Source organism: Phoca vitulina, unplaced genomic scaffold, assembly GCF_004348235.1.
Source record: "Phoca vitulina isolate PV1807 unplaced genomic scaffold, GSC_HSeal_1.0 scaffold1, whole genome shotgun sequence".
NCBI lineage: Eukaryota > Metazoa > Chordata > Mammalia > Carnivora > Phocidae > Phoca > Phoca vitulina.
Window position 1 is genome coordinate 63,378,116 of NW_022589704.1, and position 27,158 is coordinate 63,405,273.

The 27,158-nt window shown below is 36.0% G+C and overlaps 1 protein-coding gene across 6 annotated transcripts in view; it reads right to left on the bottom strand.

Moving 5' to 3' along the window:
• B3GALT1 (beta-1,3-galactosyltransferase 1) overlaps positions 1-27,158 on the bottom strand; it is a 509,322-nt gene that overhangs the window by 161,144 nt on the left and 321,020 nt on the right. The window contains exon 3 of one of the 6 annotated variants that reach the window (XR_004300102.1): positions 16,136-16,232. The exons of the other annotated variants lie outside the window; for them this stretch is intronic. The gene's annotated coding sequence lies outside the window, so the exon portion shown is untranslated. Of the gene's footprint in view, positions 1-16,135; positions 16,233-27,158 lie in introns of those variants that run through there. 6 annotated transcript variants of the gene reach the window in all.

The window sequence follows — 27,158 nt, forward strand, 5'->3', positions numbered from 1 at the left end:
AAATAAGATGCTTGAATTGCTCTGACCATTAAATCATTTTAAATACACAGCAAGAAGAAAGAGGCAAAAGATGTGATAAGAAAAGTGAAAGTACAGCAGGAGTCTTCTGCCTGAATTCTGGATTATATAATGTTATATACTATCTTTCTCTTGCTGCTACAACTTTGGTTATGAAGAGCATAGGTGATGTTTGAGCAAAAGGGCTTGGCAGCTGGAAGGTGCCTATTCCAACACATACACACTTTATAACAGAAGCAAGTACACCTGGCCACAGTTAAAGGTTGCCAATTAGCCTGATGAACACTAATAGGCTTTATTTGTCAGAACATATATTATTAAAAGATGGCTAACTTAATGCATCTTAATGTTGAGTGCCCCATATACCTCATGTACATTTACCATATGATACATATTAGATGCTTAGTACATACATGCTTTACTTACTTTATCCATAACCAATTTCTCTCATAAGTAACTAACGTCTGTATCCATATCCACCCTCATGTCTGTATCTTATAAGTTCTGCCCATGTTCCACAAGCTACTTGCTTATTCATTCTCTTTGCCTAACACAGTTTATGAATTTTGCCTATGCCTTATAAGATACTAAGTTATTCATTATCTATGCTTAACATATCCATCCCATTTTCTTGTCTTCCATAGCACATTAAATATTCTCAAATACAGGAAACACATATTACACATTTATTTAGCAAATGTGTATTGAACACGTACTCTGTACTAGGCAAAATTCAAGTGCTGGTGATACAGCAGAGAACAAAATACAAAATTCTGCTTGTTTAAGCAGAAAACAAAGAGACAAAAAGTTCTAATAAATTTTGAGTGGTCAAAAATTCTTATTCATGGTGATGCTACAATATATATCTAAAATTTTTTTTGTAATGCTATTTATTTTGTTTGTATTAATTTTTCCTGAATGTGGAAAAATACAAGTAAGCCTATAATTACATTTTAAGCACATTTGAAAACAGTGATTGCACAGTTAAAATGTAACTTTTCAAAATGACCTGTAAGCAATATAGGAAAATGTAACACTTGCAGATGTATGTGTAGCTGTGATTAGAAAAAAAAACCCTACCCCATGGGGAAAGGATTAAATGGGCCATTCAAAGCCAGTTTAAACTCAATACACTTTGGAACAAAAGTGATACTGATACAAATATAAAGGTAAACTCTGATTAACTCTGAAGAAGAAATAAAATGGAACAGCAACATGCTCTTAAACCACTGTGAGGACTTTAAGATTTTAAAACTTAAATGTAATTACTTTAAAAGACACTACAACAGAAAGCTATTTATTAGGGGTTTAAATATCAATTTTCTACATTCAAGTGTTCTGGTATTTTGTTATTTTAAAGAACTGAAATACTTGTATTTTTGTTGGTATTGTTATTTCAGATCTTTAAAAAAATCTGAAATTTGAATCATTTCTGTCTTACAATTCAACCAGTTTTAAAATGAGTAAAATTTTTTATAAAAAAGGTACACCTGCTTAGAAAGCATTCTTCCATATGTAAATAATTTCCAAAAGGAAGAGAACAATGAAAATTGACATAGCAAAGCTTCTACTGCACAAATAATTCTTGCTTTGGTTCAAAGACTTTCTGAAAAGTAGAATACCCATATATAAGTGATAAAACTAACAGAAGATAAATTGGTAATATATTCTTTGGAACACAAATTGCAACTTTCACTCAATAAAAACATTTCAGTTCTTGCAAACAAGAAAAAGTTGTTTAAAAAAGTCTTCAAAGGCATCAAATAAGGCACAGAATTGTTTGAAAATGAGTCAAAGGAAAATATTTGGAGTTGGTTTGTAATTATGTCCTCATTTTTCCCAAAACCAAGGCTCAGAAAAACTGTAAGAGCTAAAAAAGTGTGCAAAAAATACACAAAAAAATACTCAAAACTCACCTAACCAAAGAGGTAACAGATCTATACTCTGAAAACTATAGAACACTTATGAAAGAAATTGAAGATAACACAAAGAAATGGAAAAATATTCCATGCTCATGGATTGGAAGAACATAAATTGTTAAAATGTCTATACTACCCAAAGGAATCTACACATCTAATGCAACCCATATCAAAATACCACCAGCATTTTTTACAGAGCTAGAACAAACAATTCCAAAATTTACGTGGAACCACAAAAGACCCTGAATAGCCAGAGCAATTCTAAAAAAGAAAAACAAAGCTGGAGGCATCACAATTCTGGATTTCAGGCCTATATCACAAAGCTGTAGTCATCCAGACAGTATGGTACTGGCACAAAAACAGACACATAGATCAGTGGAACAGAATAGAAAACCCAGAAATGGACCCTCAACTCTATGGTCAACTTTTATCTTCAACAAACCAGGAAAGAACATCCAATGGGAAAAAAACAGTCTCTTTAACAAATGGTGTTGGGAAAACTGGACAGCAACATGTAGAAGAATGAAACTGGACCACTTTCTTACACCATACAGAAAAATAAATTCAAAATGGATTAAAGACTTAAATGTGAGACAGGAATCCATCAAAATCCTAGAGGAGAACACAGGCAACAACCTCTGTGACCTCGGCCATAGCAACTTGTTACTAGACATATTGCCAGAGGCAAAGGAAACAAGCGCAAACATGAAATATTGTGACTTCATCAAGATAAAGAGCTTCTGCGCAGGAAGGAAACAATCAACAAAACTAAAAGGCAGCCTACAGAATGGAAGAAGATATTTGCAAATCACATATCTGATAAAGGGTTAGTATCCAAAATCTATAAAGAATTTATCAAACTCAACACCTACAAAATAAATAATCCAGTTAAGAAATGGGCAGAAGATATTAATAGACGTTTTTCCAAAGAAGACATACAAATGGCCAAGAGACATAAGAAAAGATTCTCAACATCACTCATCATCAGGGAAATACAAATCTAACTATGATGAGATACCACCTCACACCTGTCAGAATGGCTAAAGTTAACAACACAAGAAAAAGCAAACAGCAGGGGAAGGAGCAGAGGGAGAGAAAGAAGCAAGCCGTGTTGGCAAGGATATGGAGAGAGGGGAACCCTCTTACACTGTTGGTGGGAATGCCAACTGGTGTAGTCACTGTGGAAAACAGTATGGAGGTTCTTCACAATGTTAAAAATAGAACTACCCTATGATCCAGGATTGGTACTACTAGGTATTTTTACCCAAAAGATATGAAAATACTGAATCGAAGTGGCACATGCACCCCGATGTTTATAGCAACATTATCAACAATAGTCAAATTACAGAAAGAGCACAAATATCCATTGACTGATGAATGGATAAAGAAAATATGGTACATATATACTACACAATATCACTCAGCCATCAAAAAGAATGAAATCTTGCCATTTGCAATAACATGGGTGGAGCTAGAGTATATTATACTAAGCAAAATAAGTCAGAGAAAGACAAATACCACATGATTTCAACCATATGTGGAATTTAAGAAACAGAGGAACACAGGGGAAAGGAAAAAAAAGAGAAGGAAGTAAACCGTAAAAGACATTTAATTATAGAGAACTAAGTGAGGCTGATGGAGAGAGGAGGTGGGAGGGGGATGGGCTAAAGGGTGATGGGTATTAAGGGAGGCACTTGCTCTGATGAGCACTGGGTGTTACATGTAAGTGATAATCACTGAATTCTACTCCTGAAACAAATATTACACTATTAGTTAACTAACTAGAATTTAAATAGAAATTTGAAAAAAAAACCCTCAACAATGACATCATTAATACCCTTTGTTTTTTAAGGACTTCACTTTTTGAAACATAAATATTATTTTACTTCCTTTTTAAAAATTATTGGTTAAATTTAATTCATTTTTACACTGTAAATAGTTTGTAATTTTTGAGCATTTTATTGTAATTCCTTTTGCTTAGTAATTATTTTCACTGGAATGTTAATGTATGCCTATCATTCATATTTTATTGTTAATTTGTATTTGATGTTTTATGATATTTATAAATTTTCATATTTTAAGTGTATTAAATATTTACTTCCACAGTTTTATTTTTTTTAAAGATTTTATTTATTTGAGAGAGAGAGCATGAGCAGGGGAAGGAATAGAGGGAGAAGAGAGAGAAGCAGGTTCTGCGTTGAGCCGGGAGCCCGCCGTGGGGCTTGATCCCAGGACCCCGGGATCATGACCTGAGCTAAAGGCAGTCGCTTAATCAACTGAATCACCCAGGCGCCCCATACTTCCACAGTTTTAAATTCTAAACACTTTTAAATGCACAGTTTTGTCATTTTTCTCTTGCATCATTGTGTATGTGTTGCTCAAATCATTTTTAACAGTCTTGATATTTCCAAATCTCCAAATTTGAGGGTGGTACTAGTACACAAACAGATAAATGTAGCTTTTGGAATGTTTGTAGGTGAAGATGATCAAGAAGTTTAAGTGTTCTGGGGCGTCTCATCTCATGATCTTTCCCCACATCTGCTCCACCATTAGCCATTTCTATCAGTTGACAGCAGCCTTATGCTTCCAGTTGTTGAGAACAAACCTCCTGGTATTGTCCTTGATGGAAGTGTTCCTTCCCTCCTGCTCTACAATCACCAGTAGCAAATCCTGTTGCCTGTACTGTCAAAATATTTTCAGATATAGAGCACTTCTCATCATCTTCTCTGCAGATGCCCTGGTCTAAGGTCTCCATCGTCTCATTCTGGACTACTCCTGCGTCCCTATAGCACCCAGGAACTTCCTCTTACATTTCAGATCCAATCACATCACTTGTCTGCACCAGACCTTCCTAGAGCTCCCCATTGCTTTTGGAGTCCAGATGTCCTTACAAGGAGATTCGCCCTCACCACTTGCTGAAGACTCAAGAGGAAAGGGAAAGTCTATTTTATTTACTCATATTTTTGTTTACCACATTCTTTCTTCCTGATGCTCCAAAACTCCTCATTTTGTTGTTACCTTTCTGTTTAGAGAACTTCCTATAATCATTCTATTTAAGACAGGTCTGTTGGTGACAAGTTTTCTCAGTTTTCCCTCATCTGAGAATGTTTCGATTTCCTCTTCCTCCCTGAAGGGTATTTTTGCTGGATGTAGGATTCTGAGTTAATCTTTTCTTTCAGTACTTTAAAAATGTTGTACCACTTACTTCTGGCTTCCACAGTTTCTGATAAGTCCCCGTAATTCAAATTGTTTCCTCCCTATAAGTAAGGTGTTTCTCTCTTGCTTTTTTCTTTTATGTGTTTATTTTTGAAAAGTTTGACTCATAGTCAAACTATACCAAATTGTTTTTGGTATAGATTTCTTTAGGCTTATTGTATTTGGGATTAGCTCAGTTTCTCGAATCTACATGTTTATGATGTTTTTGTTTTTGTGTGTTTTTTTGTCAAATGTGGGAAATTTTTGGCCATTATTTCTTCTAATACGTTTTCAGTACTGCTGTCTTTCTCTTCACCTTCCAGGACTCTGATGATATGGGTGTTAGAGATCTTTTGTATTAGTCCTACAGGTCCCTGAGACTCTGTTCATTTTTATTTTTTAGTCATTTTCCTCTACGTTCAGAATGAGTAATTGCTATTGTTCTATTTTTTGGCTTATTGATTTTTTTTCTCCTCTGCCTCCTCTAGTCTATGGCTAAGTCCATCTACTGAGGTTTTAAAATTTCAGTTATTTTACTTTTTAGCTCTAAAATAAACAAATTTTCCATTTGGTTCTTTTTTGTATTTTCTATTTATTTGCTGAGACTATTTTTTCCCATTAGTTTTGTGCTCCTAACCGCTTATTGAAGCATTTTTGTGAAAGCTGTGTTAAAACCTCTGGCAGAAAATTCTAACATTCTGTCAGATCTGTTTTGGCATCTATCAATTGTCTTTTTAAATTCAGTTTGATATATCCTGGTCCGACAATGGTCCTTTGCTAGAAGTGCTTTGATTATGTCTTTTTTTCCATATAAGGGAATGAAGGTTCAGATGGGCCCCAAAACATAGCTTTCAAAATGGGACTGGGAGCTGAAACTAGAATCCAACTGTGTCTGATATCAAAGCCAGGCTCTTAAGCTCTCAAATTGTAGACAAATATGTATAGTGTGATTCTATTTTAATAAGAAATAAATGTACAGCTAGATATGGATTTCTGGCATAGAAAAAGTTTAAGAATAGATTTCAAAATTTTAGCTGGTATTTTTAATGAATATAGTATTTAGATAATTTCCATTTTTGTCTTCTGTGTTTTAAATTATCTACAATAATCTCAATTTAATCACCTGTCCATTTTATGATTTTGAATAAAGCTCTGAATACCCTGCATATTTGTTTTTAAACTCATTTAAAGTTGTGTTTTTGAGGTTTTGTTTCTTGTATGAATAGACACAAATTATGTGCTCTAAAAGCAACTCATTTAAATGTTAAAAAAAAATAAAACTACTCTTTACTTTTAGACTCTTACTTGCAGGAAGAAGATTTAATATATTTTGTTAAAGCAGAAAATTTGTTTTCTGTTTATTTTCTCATAGTTTTTAATATCAATTTTGTTTGTAATCAAAGTTATTTAAAATTTAAATCAGATTATTTTCAAACCAGCACTTTTTGGTAGTGAAAATAATTGAATATATTCCATGATCCCTCCATTCTCTCATCCTCTCCTTTCCTCCTCTATCATCAGTATTTAAAGTAGCAACAAAAACCTTTGGAATCATAATATATTTTTGTCTAATAGAGTTGAATGACATGGTATATTTTCACATCATGTTGCCATGACTACCGAAACCCTTGAGCTCATCTTCATTTAAATATGTTCACTGTTAAATTAGAGATGTAGCTTAAGCAATTTGAGATACTCTATAATTTTTGTTTAAAGCATTGGTTATATGGTAAGTCTCAAGTTCATTCTTTCAGTGAGAATAATGCTAGCATGTTGCTTGCGAGAGAACATCTATTCTGTTTCATAATTCTTCCAAAGGCAGTTAAAAAGAAAAGGCCAGTGCTTGTGTAGGAGAGATTTTCAAGTTCTATCTAGGAATTTGCCACTCAGATACAGAGCAAAATTTATGAATGTTGTGAAATAAGTCAGAAAGCTTTTCCTAAATTCCAAGATGTCTGCGTTGACATTGAGACTTTCTAAAAAATACCCACAATGCCACACCAGAATACTGGAAAACCTTCAAATGACAACAAAGGTCTTTTCCTGCCTAATTTAGAAATGTCTGTCTAGCTACAGCCCCGTTTAGCCCTTCTCTGGGTGAAGGTGTGATTGTTGCACATTGCAGGGAGCCCACACTGACTTGTTACTCAGGGGTGAACTTTGCAGAGAAAGAAAGCAGTGGACCTAAGTGAAAAATAGTTAGCCCCCAAAAGTTTATATTTGGCTATCTCTTTTCCAGAAGCCTCACATATTAGAGAATGAAGATATGTATTTACTCTGTGTGTGTTTGTGTGCATGTGTGTGTGTATGTGTGTGCACACAGACATGTCAGAATAAGCATGGTATAGGATCAATACATAATTTTGCACACTCCAAATTGCTTAAACACTAATTTTTAAAAACCTGACTCGCTTTGAGGAGGACTTTAATGTTTTTCAAATACTGTTGTTTCCAATTGAAAACAAAAAGAAAATCTTTAAATTTAAGTAACAGTATAACAAAGAGAAAAAAAGTTGGTTTGATCCTGATAACTCTTAGACTTGATCTTTAAAATGATACTTCTTTAAATTTTATGGAATTAAAAGGCAACAAATATATCTAGAGTCTTCTAATGGCTACTGAGATAGAAATTCACATGAATTACTAAGAATTGCTAAATTTTCTAATATTATATTTTATTCTCTATTAAAAATCTATTAAGATGAGGTTTCTGTCTGGTGAAAACTGTAAGATCAAATTCTAAATAACTATAAAACTATAATGCCCAGTAAATAATTGTGGATAAGTGTATTGGAAGGGATGACATTCAGCATATGTTTTTATTAGTAAACCTAATTCTGCATAAAGTATTAAAAGTTTTTATTAAAATGAGCTGTTCATAAATCCTAATGCACTCTCTAATCTTCCTACCTCCAGTCTCTCTCAAAACAGAATACTAAAAATAATTAACAAGTCAAAACAGGGAAAGAATTCTAATAATCCTTCACTTTGAATTCCAGGATCACAAACTGACAGTCACTACTTATTGCAAATGACCCCTGGTCTTATTTTGTTTTTTAGTAAAGCAAACCAATGACAAATAAATTAAAAGTGACCTTTTCATTTAAGTGAAGCAGGTGGAGTCAAATATTTAACAGGTGTAAGAAAGCAAACAAAAGTGTATGAACTTACTTGGTTTAAATTTCCCTGAGACAATCCTTGTCTGCTTAGCCTTTTCTTATGAGGGGAAAAATTAGCTTAAGGAACAGTAATTTGGGGTTACTGAGCATCTGACTACACTGCTTTAGAATTTTCCAGTGGTGTTCCACTGCACAGAATAAAATCCAAATTCTTTCTCTTGGCCCCCACCTCTCTGTCTGACTCATATTCCACCTCTTGTGCATCATTTTCTATTTTCTAACCACAGCAGCCTATTTCTATTTCTCAAATAAACTAAGCTCATTGCTGCCTCAGGGCCTTTGCATCTGCTTAGGATACTCTTCCTCAGATCTTCACAGCTCTCAAATCAAATACCTTTCAGGTCTTTCCTAGTTTCACTGCTAAAGTAGCCGTCTTAGATGCTCTGAAAATTATTTTAATACTTTATTTGTGTATTTAATTATGTGTTTGTTTTCTGTTTAGTCTATTGTTTTCTGTTTAGTCTAACTAGAATAATGGATAAGCTTCTTTTAGAACCATGCCTAGAACTGTGTCTGACACATATTAAGTCCTCAATAATATTTATAGACCAAATGACCCTCAGGTTTTTTAAAGGTAGGTTCTGTGATAGATAGATTTTGTCTAAGAACTTACATTTGCATAATCATTTTACAACTTGTGAAAATTTCCATGTACAATATCTCACTATATTCTTAGACCTTTATATAATCTGAGGAAATTAAGGGGAGGGGATATTGTGCTCCTTTCCAGTTTAGAGTAGGAAGTGGCCACATTGTGACTCATATCCAGATTTAAGTGGTGTGGTTGATGCTGGTATCATGTCCTTCACTGTCATTTCTCCATATCTCATGAGCCCCAGGCTGGGATTAAATGATGGGACAGCAACGCATGCACCGCCGATGGCCATGTGGACTCTGTTCACCAGTCTACCCACATTTGGCATCAGTGCTACCTGATCTGACCACCAAGCTGTTGCTATCACCAGTAGGCACAAAGTCACCTTTTCTTCCTTCCATATTAATTCTGCTTAGAATAAAGGAAAATGAATGCTATGTGTTTAAAGCCACTGGCTCTTTATTAGTGTTACAAAATATCATCATGAAAGCTTCTATCACACCCTAGGAGAACAATCGAGGCTTATACTGGAGAAGGTATTTTGCCTGAAATATGAAGATGTTCTTTTTGGGCTCATGGAATCTTTGGACTAGAAATGAGCTTTTTTAAAAAGGTGAGGAAAATAAAGAACAGAAAGGTATAGTGATCTGTAAAAGATTACTTAGCTACTTAGTGGTAGGGCCAGGACTGAAGGCCGATTGTTGCCCTTCCAGACCTTCCAGTCTATACGATTTATGCCTCTTTTTTTTTTTTTTTAAAGATTTTATTTATTTGACAGAGAGAGCACAAGCAGAGGGAGAGAGGGGGAGAAGCAGGCTCCCTGCTGAGCAAGGAGCCCGATGTGGGACTTGATCCTGGGACCCCGGGATTATGACCCGGGCCGAAGGCAGCCACTTAACCAACTGAGCCACCCAGGCGTCCCAATTTATGCCTCTTTTGAAATTAGATCAGACACTGAGTAATTTTGCAGAGCTTGAAAGTATGAAAACAAGGAGGACAAGATAAAAATGTAAGTAATCCGTAGGCTGTGATGCTACCCAGTGATTTGTATTGAGTAAATACCCATACATCATTGATTTACTTGACAAATGTTTATTCCATGCCTATGTTATTATAGGCTTTAGTCTAGACATGAGGGGTCTAATGGAGAATATGATGACATTTCTCTCTTCAAGAGCTCATGGTCAAATGGGGAGACAAGCCAATATTAAATGTGCAATTTTGATACACAGGTTAGGTGCTATGATAAACACAAGCACTTGGGAACACAGAGGTGTGGCAGCTAGACCAGATGGTCGCAGCCAGGAAGAGTTCCTGGAGCATACTGTTTCCAAGCTAAGATCCAAAGGATGAGAAAGAAATCTTTGTGTGAGGAGGGAAAATGTTCCAGGTAGAGGGGAGCATGCATGTCAATGTAAATGCATTAGTGTATCTTCCCATCCACCATGACCAAAACACAAAAATAAAATAACAATTATTCTTATTCCTTTGTGATCTTTTGAACCATAGCTCTTTGTGAGGAATCAGACACGGTACTCCAATACCTGGATTGCCCCAGATGTGTTTTTATCTAAACTATCACTTCATATCAGATTCAACACCCTGGCAAAGTGGGTCATAGTGAGATTCCACTGGCGAGAAATGCAGAGGGGCAGGGCTTAGTGAACTTTGAAGAAGGCCGGGTTCACATTCTTCTAGATCACTTACACCTACCTCGGAAAATCTTTGGTGTCTACCACCACAGTGTAATTTAAAATAAACATATTAAGGTGGCACTGAGCCTGATAATATTAATACATTATCACAAATGAGCAACATAGTTTTATTCTTGGGCTAACAACCTTAAAGCATTTAAGGATCTATGTCTTTGTAAATTAACAACCCTGAAAATTAAAAGCAAGTGAATTGTTTTTCTAAAAATCTACATGTTTAGAACCATCTTCATAATAATTACAAAAGTCATGGATTAGAATTTCCTCCTCTAAGGATAATCAGAAATAGATGTTAATAGATGTTTTGATTAACATCAAAACAAAAGCTCAATGCTTTCTTTTAATCTTTGACCAACTGATGCACTCATTTCAGATATCTGCCCAAATCTTACATGTTTCTAGTTTTATCAAATCAGGCAGAAGGGTTTTGAGTATACATTTGCTTCTTTCCTTCACTTAAAAGTAATTATGGAGAGCGATCCATTTCCTAGGTACTAGGGACACAGTTAGGTTCCTGTCTTCAAGGAATTTATAGCAAGAGGGAGAGACTGGAGGGAGGGTTAGAAGTAGAGAAGCTACCAGGAAGGACACTAAGAAAGAGAGCGCCTGTGCCCAGAACTACTGAGTCAGGATCTTGGGAGGGTTTGGCCTTGAGGATTTGCATTAAAAACAAAACAAAAAACCCAAAACTGCTCAGGTTATTTCCATACAAATTCAAGTTGGAGAACCTTTGCTTTGGAAATGGGAGGTCACTGAAGAGTTTTAAGCAAACAAGTAGGGTGAGGGTAAGTGTTTTAGGAGAAGTACTTTGGTGGCTGTATGGAGGGAGGCAGGGCATTTTAATTCTGTAATGCAAATTGGACCATGTTGATAATATAGCATCAAATATGGGAGGAAGGGTGGGGTAATGCACAGAGATGATATAAATTTAGGATTTGGATGAAGAATTTGTTTCACATGTTATTTAATAATTTTAATTAGTTGAAAGTTTAATATTTTATTTATTTTGTCTTTTCACAAAAGCACATTCCATTTGAGCAAAATGCCTTAGTTAAAATATCAGGTGATGAAGGTGACAATGAATTGGAACTAAGCAAGCACAGAGACAGGGAGGGTGCAATAATCTAAGCAAGAGATAAAGAGGATGAAAGCTATTGCAAGAGAAACAGGATGGGCAGAAGGGAGTCATATCACAACAAGCGCAAAATTAAAGGACTTGGTTTCCAACTGGATAGAAAAGACGAGAAGCAAATAACTGTGACTTTAAAAAAAATCATTATTTTGTAATTATTGTATATGGAACTGACTCGATACGATTTACCTTAATGAGATCACTTTATGGAAGTGGTTCAATGGAAAACAGGCCAAAGAAAGTACAGCTTAGCATTATCCTTCACTGTTCTGAAAACAGCTGCTTGTGCGTCTGCCTCTTGCACTGCCCTGTGAGCACCTCATCATTAGGACCCATGCTCTTCTATTGCTACAGTGGCCTGAACACAGGAGACCCGCCATACTTGGTTTTCGAATACACAGACTGATTAATTGTGGTGCTGATTGCAAGTAGCACTTTCTGTCTTAAAATGACTTTCAGCGAACCCACAGTGTGTGCCTCTGCTCTTCAACAAGCCCACGCTGTCCTATGGCAGTCTTCCTCTCGTGGAGAATCCAAATGAAAGGTATTCCATTCAGCCACACAGATACTTCAGATCCTGTATGTCCTAGCAGGGAAGAGCCTGAGTCTGCGATCCCTTGCGTGAACCTAAGCAGATGGCTTTCCAGATGTTTTTCCTGGTTAACAGCTGCCATCAGTTTGACCTTGCAGAAATGACCAGGGTTTGTCCATGGTCTTTCAGATTAAATTCTACAAAAATTTTGCATAAGAGCGTGGAAAGTACTACTACTTGTAAATATTACAGTTACAGTTGCTTAATAGAATTTTTTTAAAAATTGGATTTTTGAAGCTTTAGATTTGCTTTGAAGACTTTAGTTGCTAACATTCTCCAATTCAAGACAATTCTAGAATGTTAGAGCTGAATGGGACCTGGAAGATGATTTAGTCCAGTCCCTACCTTATAAATGAGGAAACTCAGACCTACACAAGCTGGGTGACATGCATAAAGTCTGTGGCTCACTGGCAAAGAGGTTTAGAATCCGTTTTTTTGGTGGTAGTTTGCTGACTGTATAAGGATTCTGCTTTAGGTTTATTTTGACTAAGTGCTTATTTTGCTCTCCCACTTATACCTATTGTCCATTTCCTCTTAAATTCCTTCTGTTTCTTTGGTGCCCATCTCTCTTTATTTTCTCCAGGATTTGTGATTAATAAAGTTCAGCCAAATGGGGTAACCCTAATATAAACCAGAAAATATCATTATTGGTTATTTGGTAAACACCAAGTCCACTTCTATGTGAATCAATTACGTTCATGGTATATAATGAAACAGAGAAAGGAAATTCTATGGTCCAGTGAAAATGTCTATTTAGTGGGTCTGATCTTGAGTTAGTAAAAAGCACTGTGGTTACTATTTAAATGTTAATAGTACTGTGCTAAGCCTTTCACATCTATCTTTGTATTGAATCCTTATGGTGAGCATATGAGGTAAGTAAGGTTACCCTCACTATACACCTTAATAAACTGATGTTCACGAATATTAAATAAATTGCTGACGTTGCACCACTAAAAAGTCGCAGAGCCTGGCTGATAGTCTGGAACCACAACCCCTTTGTGGAATCTCCTGAGAAGCCCATGAGCTGCCGAGTGAATCTTGTCACAGAGGGTCAACAAAATTCGTGGAGTAGTGAGAGGGTTGGAAGGTATCTCACAGACTATTTGGGTCATTAAAACAGAGACAGAATCTGACTCAAATTCTCTGCTTTATCCAGCAGAAAATGCCAACTTAAAAAAACATTTTTGGGATGGTGGGAAAACACTGCATTTGGTGGCTGCAATTTCACTCCTTGAAAGCCAAACGCTGTGGTCGGTGTTAATATTTCCACAGCACGTGGCCTGCTCCCCAGCTTTGTGCTTGCCACAGTGCGGGCGTCTAGACCTCCTCTCCTAATTTTCATTCCATTCCCTACCTAACCTCATTTCTGGTTATGCAGGGCTCTCTGCTTACGTCATAGCCTTCGGTGTCACGTTTGGTGCCTTCGGGTTAAACATCAGCAACAACAACCTTGTCATTATAAATCTTAATTTAATTACTTAGCTTTAGAATTTTTATAGGAGTGAAAACATTCATAGAAAAAAAACAAAAAAGCACTTTATTTCTATATATTAGATCAGATTTCTGGAAATATGTGCAACTTACTTTGCACTGTATTTCATTTTATTTTATATATTTTATTTTACTAGAAGTATAATGAGAAACACTTCTTAACGCTTTCAGTTCGTAGAAAGAAGTAACTGTGCACCAAAAATCAGGGAAGATATGAGAAATGTCTCCAAGTCTGCATTCTAGCTCTGCCCCTGACATTTTCTGCGGCCTCAGTTTAGGCAAATCCCTTAACCTCTTGACATATCTATTTCACTCACTAAAAATCATATGAATCACAAATACCTAGTTCTTTCAGAACCCATTAATTTAGAGGATATTGGGAAATATTTAAACTACATAAAAACGTGTAAGATAAAAATGGAGCAAATAGGCTTTTAATTCCCCTCCCCCCACCTTTAAAAATATCCTCATCCTGTGAGCTGAATGCTTCAGAGTGCTGGTTATTTAGTTATTAAACCATTAGAAAGGTTGCCTTCCCACCTGCTCCCAAGTAGTATGCAAAGCACTATCAGATTCTGACGTGTGCTTATGAGTGCACACAAAACGCTATCCCCACTACAACCCCACCTTCACCTGCCTCTCTTTTTCTTTCACTCTCTGTGTTTTGAAATCTTTATTTCTGAATTTTAAATACAAAATATCTGAACATACTGACTTGTGAATAACTTTTTACATATCAGTCTCCTTAACTGAAGAAACAGATATACCTTCTTCCTGAGTTTTTTACAAGATGGCAACTCTAAATCACTGATGCTTATTTATAAATCTATTCCCTGCATCAAAAAAGGCTTAGCTTTCTACATGATATTTTTCATTCACAAAATACTTATGTAAAACTAATCCTTCATTAAAAGTATGTATTTGGAATGAATTACCAGAGTGAGAAAAGAAAGCAGTTAGCATTTAGAAAATGCCAGGTCCAAGGTTTCACCAAAGAACAGAGGGGAAAAAAAGGTAATTTAGACATTGATATGGTTTATTAAGTAAAAAGAACTCATAAATTTATGAATTAGCAAGACCATTTCAGAAAATACATGTTATCAGTAAAAGGAAACTAAAAAGAAATATATGCTACTTGCCACAAGGGAAGTGACAAAGGATACTCAGTCTAGTAGAAAGTTGAGATGCTTTTAAAAAATAGCCTCTCCTCCCAAGATAAATATGAAAGTTCAAAATAACTAACATTTACTGAGCATTTAACATACATTTACTGAGCATTTAACATACATTTACTGAGCCACTCATTGAGTGAAGCATTTTAAAGATCTTGAGCTAGGTACAATTATAATGCAGTTTTACAGGTGAGAAAACCGGGGCTCAGAGATGATAGGTAAATTTGCTCAGTGTCATCCAGCTAGTAAAAGGCAGAACCAGCTGCTGCCGGAGCCTGAGACCCATAGTCGTAACTACTGGAAGCTCTGAAATCTCAAGATCTGGAAAATTCTTAAAGAATTCTACAGAGGTGGCGCACCTGGGTGGCCCAGTCAGTTAAGTCTCCAACTCTTGGTTTTGGCTTGGGTCGTGATCTCTGAGTTGTGGGATCAAGCCCTGCATCGGACTCCACACTGAGCTTGAGATTCTCTCCCTCACTCCTCCCTCCGCCCTCTCCCTGCTCACGCTCTCTCTCAAATAAATAAAATCTTAAAAAATAACTCTACATAGGCCTCATTTAAGAAGACAGGTTGGGAAGAAGGAATGTAATTGCATAAGTGGGTAAATAGAAGAATAAGTATAAGAAGGTTGGAAATGTTTGAAATGACATACAATTGATAAATTTAAAAATGAGTATTTGGAAAAAAAGAAATATAAACATTCCTATGAATATATATCCCTATAAATATATTTTTATGAATTCCTATGAGTGAAAGTGTTCAAAAGGTACAAACTTCCACTTAGAAAATAAATAAGTCATGGGGATGTAATGTGCAGCATGGTGACTATAGTTAATAACGCTGTGTTGTATATTTGAAAATTGCTAAGAGAGTAGATCTTAACAGTCCTCATCACAAGAAAAAAAATTATAACTAAGTGTGGTGATGAATGATAACCATACTCATTGTTGTGATCATTTCACAATATATACTTATACTGAATCATTACATTATACTCCTGAAACTAATATGATATATATCAGTTATATCTCAATTTAAAAAAAGAAATTAAAAAAGATATAGAAAAAAGAAACATACCGGTTCCTTGTTTTACCTTTTTTTTTTTTAAGCAAGCTCCATGCAGCGTGGAGCCCAACGCAGGGCTTGAACTCACAACATTGAGATCAACATCTGAGCTGAGATCAAGAGTTGGATGCTTAGCAGATGGCCCCCTGGGCACCCCGATTCCTTTAGGATCAGAAAAAAACACTTAATATAGCAACACAAAAACTATATATTACATGAAACACATTTCTTATTTAATGAGGATATTGACTGTATTAACATAAAGTTGGTTCAGAAAACAATTATAAATCTGCTAATTGAATTACTTTTAAATATTTTCCATATTTGCTACCATTTGAGCTGCATGCTGCTATACTGTGGTCTGACATTGCTAGTTTTATCCATTTATAAGAAGATAATGAAAGCAGGGGAAAAGAGCAATTGTTCTAGGAAGGTCAATAAACATTCCATGAATTTTTGAGTTAAACTCTCTCACGTGGAGAAAAAACTCATTTTGATTCTTTCACCAGCATATTTTGAGGGTTATTGAGGGCTAGGTAGAAGAGGATAAGTAAGATGTGACAGACACTTTAGGGAGTTGCCAGTGTAAAAGACAGCAAATGTCAGAAAAGTAAATAAGAAGGTGTGGTAATCTGATCAAGCTAACTTCCTAAATTCAGATTGTGGTGCTTCCACTCTCTAGTCAGAAACAACCTTGGAAAAGTTGTTTAGTTTTTTTTGCGGGAGGGCTCAGTTTCCTTATCTGTAAAATGGGGACACTGTTAATACCTATGTCATCAGGCTATAATGAGGAAGACTTGTGTTAAAACACGAAAGGGATTAGAAAAGCCCCTGGTCCATTGCAGCCATAGGCCCATGTCAGCGGCCATTATGAAACCTGTGATGAGTGGCAGAACAGAGCGTGATGGGAACTCAAAGGATGAAGAGGTTGATTATCTCGCTGTGTGAAGGAAACATCTCAGAGAGATGACTGCAGATAACAGATGGGGGCCTGGTCACAGTGCCTGGCCCTTCCCTAGTTCTAACCAGAGCAGAACTGCTTTTATCTCTTTCATAGATTGTGTTTCCACGTAAGATTTTTATTTGAAGAAAAGGATCTGCTCCTTAAATATTATTTGAATTTTAACAAAAAAGATCCACTGAAGCTTCTGATCAAGGAAGAAATATGATCGGATCTGAATTTTGGAATACCTTTGGGAATACTTTCTTGGAATTTGGAATAACCTTGGAAATACAAAGATTACATAGCACTTACAACGTAAACAGAAATTGTTCTAAACATTTTATAAATATTAATTGATGGAAGTTGGGAAGCAGGATATGAAAAAACTAGACAAGGGATTTCCCCAACAACTCAGGACCTTTAGCACTGAGAGCCCTCATATATTCACTTTATAAATAAGCCCTTCACTATCAGTACTTACTGCTTCTTCTAAAATTTACATTTTTTTCTTCACATAGTTGTGGGAACAAACTTGTAAAGAGTTTGGGGATAAATTTCTTTTTTACTACTTCTCATGTTGGACTTGTTAGGAATTATTCTGATGGACAGGAAGTCAGTATGGGCATAGTTTAGGCTTTCCGAGGATTGGGGCGGGGCGGAAGTGATGAATGATCACGTGCTGTGGTGAGAGCCAGGCACAGCCCTCAACACCATTGGTACCACCCCTTGGCGGGTGGTCTGGGAATCTCTGCCGATGCTTTGGGTTGCAATGAAAACAGAGTGCTGTTGGCATTTAGTGGGTGGAGGCCAGGGATGCAAGACACCTTGCCATGTACAAAGTAGTTGCCCATCATCCATGGCTTTCATATATGCATGAAAGTAAAACACCTGAGTCTAACTGCAGAAGCCTGTAACCTAACACTTTTACACAAGGTAAAATGCATAGTATTTTTGGCATGGTTTTAATATACACTGACTTTATCAGGAATGGAACTACTGTGTGTATGGAGGAAAAATGATTTTGTTCAGGTTTTTTATTTGCCAGGAGTTGTTCACTGTTTTGGAAAATAGCATCACAAGGCAGTAACACTGCTCTTGGCGTTTGAGTTTCCAATCCACTCACCTGTATCAGTCAGCCTTTGAAGCTGCCACATTCACCATGAGCCCATGGTGAGTCTACCTCGGGATAGATGCAAGTGTTGGATTACTTCATTATGTCACCCACTGAAGTTGTGCTTTAGGGCATTTATATATTTTTCCTTTATATCTAGGGCATTGTATTTGTTTCTTTGAGATAGTCTGTGCAGGTAGGTTATATTGAAATTTCTTTGAGGCAAATAAAGATATCTCATAAAATATTTGCTATAAAAATGGAGCTTGGAGTATGACAGGGTTGAGAGTCAATGTGTCAAAGTAACACAAAAGCATTTTCAAACCACTTGGTTTCTCTTACACTATAGTGGATAGGGAATCAATTTCATTTCTTGATTCAACTTTAACTTTTCAAAGCAGAGGCCACTCTTATTCACATGCTGTGGAAAAGGGGGTTGATAAAGTGCTCCAAAAGCAAGAAGACCCTTGTGTGCATGCCACACAAAGGCCCAGTCATCAACGTGCAGGGGGTTCATCTGGCAGGTCTGTACCACGGTCCTGGGCAAGATGCTTGAGGTTATTGTATGTCTGCAATTTGGGAAAATATACTCCAGCATCAGGTCCCATGTTAGCTGCTTGTCTTGACATGCAGCCAGAAGTAATTCAGGAAGTGATATAACTCTGCCTTTTTGTATTGGAGGCAAATGGTTCTCAATAACTTGCTAATATATTTTTTATACATACAATAACAAAAATGCACCTATTCATTATATACCAAATTTGCCAGCATGGAAACATAGTCAAAATACAGATCCTTCTGAAAAATAGCCATTTCTTAGAAAAACAGACAAACCTTGATTTTCTTCTCTGGTCTTTCATCTCTTTGTGTCAGTTTATCAATAATGCATTTGTCAGCATATCATTTGTATATGTCCAAAGCAAGATGTGGTAAACTCTTTTGAGTCAACCTGGGTCTATATACCTTTGAACAAATTGAACTCAGCATGGACTTCTTGGTTACTTCATGTGCTCGTTATTACTTGAAAAAAGCTTCTCTAGAGGCTGCATCAAAGTATTTTTTAGTCCAGATGTGGCCCCATGCTAACTGATCATTTTACATTACAAGTACATTTCTAAGTATTACTCTTTGCTTACATAAAATAAATTGGAACATTTATGAAATTTTTTGCAAAGAAAATGAAGAAAAGATGTGTATCTATAATAGGATAGGAAGCAGGGAGAGGGAGAGATAGAAACCATGCTTTCTACTCATGAACTTTCCATTCATAAACTAAGATAAATTCTTGCTTTATAACTCTAATGGGTATTTCTGAACAGCTTGTTGGCAGGCATCATCTTAACAAGTAAAAATATTTGATTCACTGTTCTAGAGGCCCTGAATATTAACGTAAATTTCCTTCCTCTTTTAACACCAATATTAATTGTGTCCAATATATACTAAATCCTGGTAATTGGCAGTTCACGTAGATCCTGAGACCACTTATTGCTATTTACTGCGGCTGTGTCTTTAATTAAAACAATAATTTCCATGAATAGATAGAATAGCAAAGCTTAATTAGGGACTAGTTAATATCTAACTTCTAATTTACCTATTAGGATTAATCAAGCAAAGCAAATGTTACAATAATCAGTCATTACTTTTTAATTTTTGTTCAGCAGTATAATAAGGGGGACACATTTTCTGATTATTCAGAGGTCCTTAGAAATGGTTCACCCCAAAAGGCTTTCCTAGATAACTAACTAGATCATAATATCTAATTATATTCTAAATATCTAACTAGATAATTCTGAAGTAGAGAATTCTTGTAACTATTAAGAATTCTAATTAGGCAATTTGGTATCTTGAAAAAAATATTTGTTAGACCCTTTTTGGGTTTTCAATATAAGGATTTTTGTCTTGGTTTTATAAATACGTATTTTGAAAATATTTATTCACTATGAGCAAGATAGTGTGCAAGGTGCTAATTCTTTTCAAGAGTATTCCTTAGTACTGGGCTTATTGGGAGTAAATGGGAAGGACTACAGAACGTAATCTGATTAACAGCAGTTACTCTTTCTCAGGATCACAGAATCTAGCAAGAATTACCCTGATCTCCCATAAGAATTAGTATTAGTTTCTCCTATTTTAGGATCTAATTATTTTCTACCTGGGATAGCACTTTTTCTTTTAATTTTCTTTGTACTCCACATTAACAAATACAGTACCTTATTTAACCATTTATGGCTCACAACAAGATAATTGAAAGCCTGCTTTTTCATTCATTTTCCTCTTTCCCTTTCATACTCTAAGCCATCACTTAGTCCAAGAAGCATTTTTTGAGGTCTTCCATTACAAAGGGATCTTTTTCCCCCTAGATGCTCCAGACATCCTCCCATGTCTCTTTACAGGAATCACCACATTTGATCTAGTTTTCTAATTCTTTATGTATGTACATTTCCCAACTGCTAACTTAGGCTTCTGAGGGCTGGGCTTCTTTTATTGTGTACCTTTATTAGAACCAACCAGATACCTCAACACACACATACACACACACACACACACACACACACACTCCTAGCCCATTCTCAATAGTATCTATTTGTCTTTTGACAAGACTTTCTGAGAAATTTTAGGTTAAAAATTTTCAGATGTATTATTTACTTCGGAATAAATATTTTCATAAAATATCAATTTCCATTATAAATTCATCAACAATGCCAACACCATTTTTAAACTATTATATCCTCAGGAAGCTTTAGGTTCTACAAATCAGAGTTTGAAATGCAAAAATGTGAGGACATACCAAAGAATGTCTGACATTTGTATAGGCATGATTAAATTAGTAGACATTATTGGTTTCTTTATGTACCAACAGCTTCCAAAATTCCACTGAGAACTTCAGGCACATCCAAGTAGTGACATTTATGGCATGTGTTTTGATTGGTTGGTGCCTATGACTTAGCAGCTGTTAAGTATTTTGAATACTGCCACATATATATCAACTCTTGCTTTAGTGTCAAGTCACAGGGTCTCTTTCCCCACTATGATGTTTGAGTATATTACTGAGCAATACAGAGAAGAAACTAAGACCCAGTTTTCTCTGTAGGGTTAACTGAGTTAAAGCAGCTTATGGTAACTCCAACACCAAGAGATTTCATGAAAAAAAGCTCTCTGGAAAAAAAAAAAAAGAGACAACAGGAAAACAGACTCTTAACTACAGAGAACAAACAGATGGTTACCAGAGGGGAAATGGGTAGGGGAACGGGTAAATAGGTGATGGGGATGAAGAGTACACTTATCTTGAAGAGCACTGAGTAATGGATAGAATTGCTGAATCACTATATTGTACACCTGAAACTAATACAACACTGTATGTTAACTACACTGGAATTTTGTTAAAAAGTTGATTAAAGTCACCAACAGATAAAAAAATAAAAGAGAAAAAAAACCTCTTAGTTGAACAAATAGAGCACTGAAGAGAATATGCTCATAGAGAAGTTGAGCTTTGTGGAGTTCTGAGAAAATCAAAGTGGAGGGAATGTAATTATTTTGGGGCCATTACATATTTGACTGTCATTCTTTCAAGAAGGTAGTTGTGAAATTTGTATAATTTCCTTTCAAACACTGTACAAAAAAATGAAAATAACATTTAATAATATGGAAGTCCCTCCTTTGAAAAGAAATGTTACATTTATACCATTTTTTACAATGAAACAGAAATGCACTCTTACAGTTGTCATAAACCTCCTCTGAATTTGCATTCTTCTTTCAATGGAGGGTTTTCAATAGAGAAACATTTAGAGATTTTTTTAAGATATATTTTTGATATTATCCCAAGAAGTTTTTGAAATATTTCTTTCACATAATAAACAACATACTGCTTTTACTTTTGAAGACAATGAAGACGTGTGTAGTTTTATTCTAAAGTCATTATTAGAAAAAATCTTTAATACTTAAATTGTAAAGAAATTTGGAACACAATATGATAGTACAGTTTGTGTTAACTTGACTGAACCACAGCATCCAGAGATTTGGTCAAACATTATTCTGGTGTGTCTGTGAGAGTATTTTTGGATGAGAACAGTATTTTAATTTGTAGACTCGGTAAAGCAGATTGCCTCCCTAATGTGGGTGGCCCTCATCCAATCAGCTGAAGGCCTCAATAGAATAAAAAAAGCCAACCCTCTCTCAAGTAAGAGGGAACACAATCTGCCTGAAGGCTTGAGCTGGGACACTGATCTTTTCCTGCCTTTGCATTATATTAATAATAAATTAGTTATCCTCTCATAGTGTGTTTTCAATAAATAAAATATTTAAAGGAATAAATTTTAGATCCATCCTTTTTTCATCAACTTGATTCAAGTGATAATAATCTAATCATTGGCATTTCTCCACAAAATTTATATCCACTTCAGAAACACAATGATTTAAAAAACATTTAATACATTCCATATTTCATAATGAGAAATTCTTTGAATTATAAATTATTCCTCTCCATGACTGATGGCTGTCTTTTACGGTAATAAGGATTCAAAACAGACCATATCAAATATAATTTGAAACTCCATCCTTCAAAAAAATCGAGTATCAAGAAATCTTGAAACCTCATGGTCTTTGAATTTATACTTTGAAAATAATTTTGATTTTCATACCTATTACTTATTTTTATAATAAGATTTCAGAATCATATATATATCAATAGCCTTTATTAGGCTTTTGTGATATAATAGGAGATCAAATAGTAACAAATCTTTGTCTTCACTGAATTTTGTTTTTATTCTCAGGAGGAGTGGAGAATATAAACCAAAACAAAAAGAAAATAATATATTAGAAAGACACACGTTATGGGGGGAAAAAATGGAGAAGGAGAAGGGCAGTGGCATGGGGAGGGGCATGAGATAGCAAGTTTAAATAGTCGGAGGAAACCTCACTGGAAAGGAGACATTAAAGCAGACTTGAAGGAAATGAGGGACTGATGCATATATACATGCATATATAGTCCTTGGAAAAGCACTGCAGGCAAAAAAGCCAGCAGGTACAAAATGTCTGAGGTAGAGCTGGTGATTTCAGAACATTGAGGAGGCCAATGTAGCTGGAGTGGACTGACCGAGGTGGAGAGGAAGAGAGGATGAAACCAGAGAGATGGGACCTTGTAGACCATTCTACGGTCTTTAGCATTTATCCCTAAGTAAGAGGGGGAGCCATTGAAGTGCTTTGCACAGAGGATTTACATGATCTCCATGATGGTTAACAGGATTGCTCTGTCTGTTATAGTGGAGAGAATAACCTTTAAGGGGCAAGATGGAAGCAAGGAGACTAGTAAATGGACTATTGTAATAATTCACGGGAGAGAGGATGTCATTCCACGTTAGTGTCCTGTGAGCACTGATTCCTGCAGGTGATCACCTACTTGGCTTTTCACACTACAGCATTAGGACCAGTACTTTTCTTTGGCAAAGTCTTGGAAATTTTTTTCTCTATGTGCAAAATGAATGCAGTTCTTGTTTTGACATATTTTTAAAACAGTTCTTTTAAAAAGAAACCACGAGCAATCATGGCTGTGATAGCGAAGTACTGAATTCGTAAAGAATACTAAAGAATTCTTCTGCGTGTGGCTGTCCAATTTTCCCAACACCATTTGTTGAAGAGACTGTCTTTTTTCCACTGGACATTCTTTCCTGCTTTGTCGAAGATTAGTTGACCATAGAGTTGAGGGTCCATTTCTGGGCTCTCTATTCTGTTGCATTGATCTATGATGTCTGTTTTTGTGCCAGTACCATACTGTCTGGATGATTACAGCTTTGTAATAGAGCTTGAAGTACGGAATTGTGATGCCACCAGCTTTGCTTTTCTTTTTCAACATTCCTCTGGCTATTTGGGGTCTTTTCTGGTTCCATACAAATTTTAGGATGATTTGTTCCATTTCTTTGAAAAAAGTTGATGGTATTTTGGTAGGGATTGCATTAAATGTGTAGATTGCTCTAGGTAGCATTGACATCTCCACAATATTAGTTCTTCCAATCCATGAGCATGGATCATTTCCTTACACCACACACAAAAATAGACTCAAAATGAATGAAAGACCTAAATGTGAGACAGGAGTCCAACAAAATCCTAGAGGAGAACACAGGCAGCAACCTCTTTGACCTCAGCCGCAGCAAATTCTTCCTAGACACATCATCAAAGGCAAGGGAAGCAAGGGCAAAAATGAACTATCGGGACTTCATCAAGATAAAAATCTTTTGCACAGCAAAGGAAATAGTCAACAAAACCAAAAGACAGCCAACAGAATGGGAGAAGATATTTGCAAATGACATACCAGATAAAGGGCTAGTATCCAAAATCTATAAAGAACTTATCAAACTCAAAACCCAAAGAATAATCCAATCAAGAAATGGGCAGAAGACATGAACAGACATTTTTCCAAAGAAGACATCCAAATGGCCAACAGACACATGAAAAAGTGCTCAACATCGCTCAGCATCAGGGAAATCCAAATCAAAACCTCAATGAGATACCACCTCATACCAGTCAGAATGGCTAAAATTAACAAGTCAGGAAACGACGGATGTTGGCAAGGATGTGGAGAAAGGGGAACCCTCCTACACTGTTGGTGGGAATGCAAGTTGGTGCAGCCACTCTGGAAAACAGTATGGAGGTTCCTCAAAAAGTTGAAAATCGAACTACCATATGACCCAGCAATTGCACTACTGGGTATTTACCCCAAAGATACAAATGTAGTGATCCGAAGGCACGTGCACCCCAATGTTTATAGCAGCAATGTCCAGAATAGCCAAACTATGGAAAGAGCCAAGATGTCCATCGACAGATGAATGGATAAAGAAGAAGTGGTATATATACACAATGGAATATTATGCAGCCATGAAAAAACCAAAATCTTGCCATTTTCAATGATGTGGATGGAACTAGAGGGTATTATGCTAAGCAAAATAAGTCAATCAGAGAAAGACATGTATCATATGAACTCACTGATATGAGGAATTCTTAATCTCAGGAAACAAACTGAGGGTTGCTGGAGTGGTGGGGGGTGGAAGAGATGGGGTGGCTAGGTGATAGACACTGGGGAGGATATGTGCTATGGTGAGCGCCGTGAATTGTGTAAGACTGATGAATCACAGACCTGTACCTCTGAAACAAATAATACATTATATGTTAAAAAAAAAAGAAGAAGATAGTAGGAAGGGAAAAATAAAGGGGGGGAAGTCGGAGGGGGAGAGGAACCATGAGAGACTATGGACTCTGAGAAACAAACTGAGGGTTCTAGAGGGGAGGGGGGTGGGGGGATGGGTTAGCATGGTGGTGGGTATTGAAGAGGGTACATATTGAATGGCGCACTGGTGTTATGCACAAACAATGAATCATGGAACACTACATCAAAAACTAATGATGTAATGCATGGTGATTAACATAACATAAAAAAATAAAATTTAAAAAAGGAATACTAAAGAATAAGGCCATTTATATACAAGAAGATGTACTTCTGGGGAAGCATCTGGGTGACAAATATTTTCATGTGGATGGGAGCAAAACACTAATGGGGTAGGAGTAGTGCTATTTTAATAATATTTTCACTTGAATTATACTACAATTTCTTATTGTTCTTTGTCTTCATTCTTTATGGAAAACTTTTAATTTTTTACTGCCTCTTAAAAATATACATAAGATGAGGGCATGTACTGAATGGAGCACTGGGTGTTATATGCAAACAATGAATCATGGAACACTACATCAAAAACTTATGATGTAATGTATGGTGATTAATGTAACATAATAAAATAAAAAAATAGCTATCACTGGAAAATAGATATAATTACATAAAAAAATATACATAGGATCAAAACAGTCTACAATGAATAACCCTGACTTGGTGCGCTTTTGGCTGTTTCCTCATATCTGAAAGTTTTAGTTTTTCCCTTACAGAAATTGAGAGAAAAAGCAGTATATGCCATCATCCTGCCTGTCTTCAAACCCACCTCTGACACTAAATTATCTCATAGTGTAGCTTCATGTTGCAATATTGAATCCTTTAAGCTGAAAGCATCAGTTTTACTGCTTTTATATAACTCCTGGCTAGTCCATCGTTTGGTTTTACAGATCATCATAATTATATGGGTGTGAACCAATTCTGGAAATATCTGACCTTATCCTTCCAGGGTATCTCTAGCTTAAAAAAGAGCACTCTAGGACAATGGTTCTCAACCAGGTCAGTTTTGGCCCTCAGGGTCCTTTGGTAACATCAGGAGACATTTCTGATTGTTACTTTTGTAGAGAAGGTACTTCTAGCACTTAGTGGCTAAGAGTTCTGCCAAACATCCTACAGATCCCTGGATAGCTCTCGTCGACATAGTCCCAAATGTCAGTAGCAGTTAATATTGAGAAACCCTGCTAGAGAAGAAAAACTTAGAGGCACTTGAATGGGTGGATGGTATTCCAAGCAGACAGAACTTTTCATTGGTTTGAAGAAATCAAACCGTACAGATTGGTCCTCCTGGGGCTAGAGAGAAGTCTTTCCATAGAGTAACTCAAGCAGCAGTTCAGCACATGCCATAGTATATTATAAAGATTGCTTCGGGGTTTAATGAAACACAAAGAGCTATAAAAGCGTCTTCAATAAAATACTAGTGAGATTTCACACATTGTAATTGAGGGACAAGAGGGTGACAACATTGCTTCCCAGATTTGAAGGAATATTTTCCCACTTATTCAATTAGTTTCTTTCGTAGCTTGAGTGATGATGGTAAATGCCCATTCTGCACTGAGAATTTAAGCTCCATTGCACGATGAAGAAAATCCAGAGATGGTAGCCTCTCCTTTCCTTTCCTTCCAGTTGATCAAACACACATCTGAAGACCACAGATTGTATTAACAATGACAAACTATCAGGAGCAATTCTTCAAAGGCTATTTATCAAATCTTTAAATGTGATGGAGCAATCCAGGAAATTCTCCCTCATTATGTATTTCATCAATTGTCAGGTGCACATATTTTCACTTTTTAACCTTTCTGAAACAAAGTTTACCTTACAGTGCAA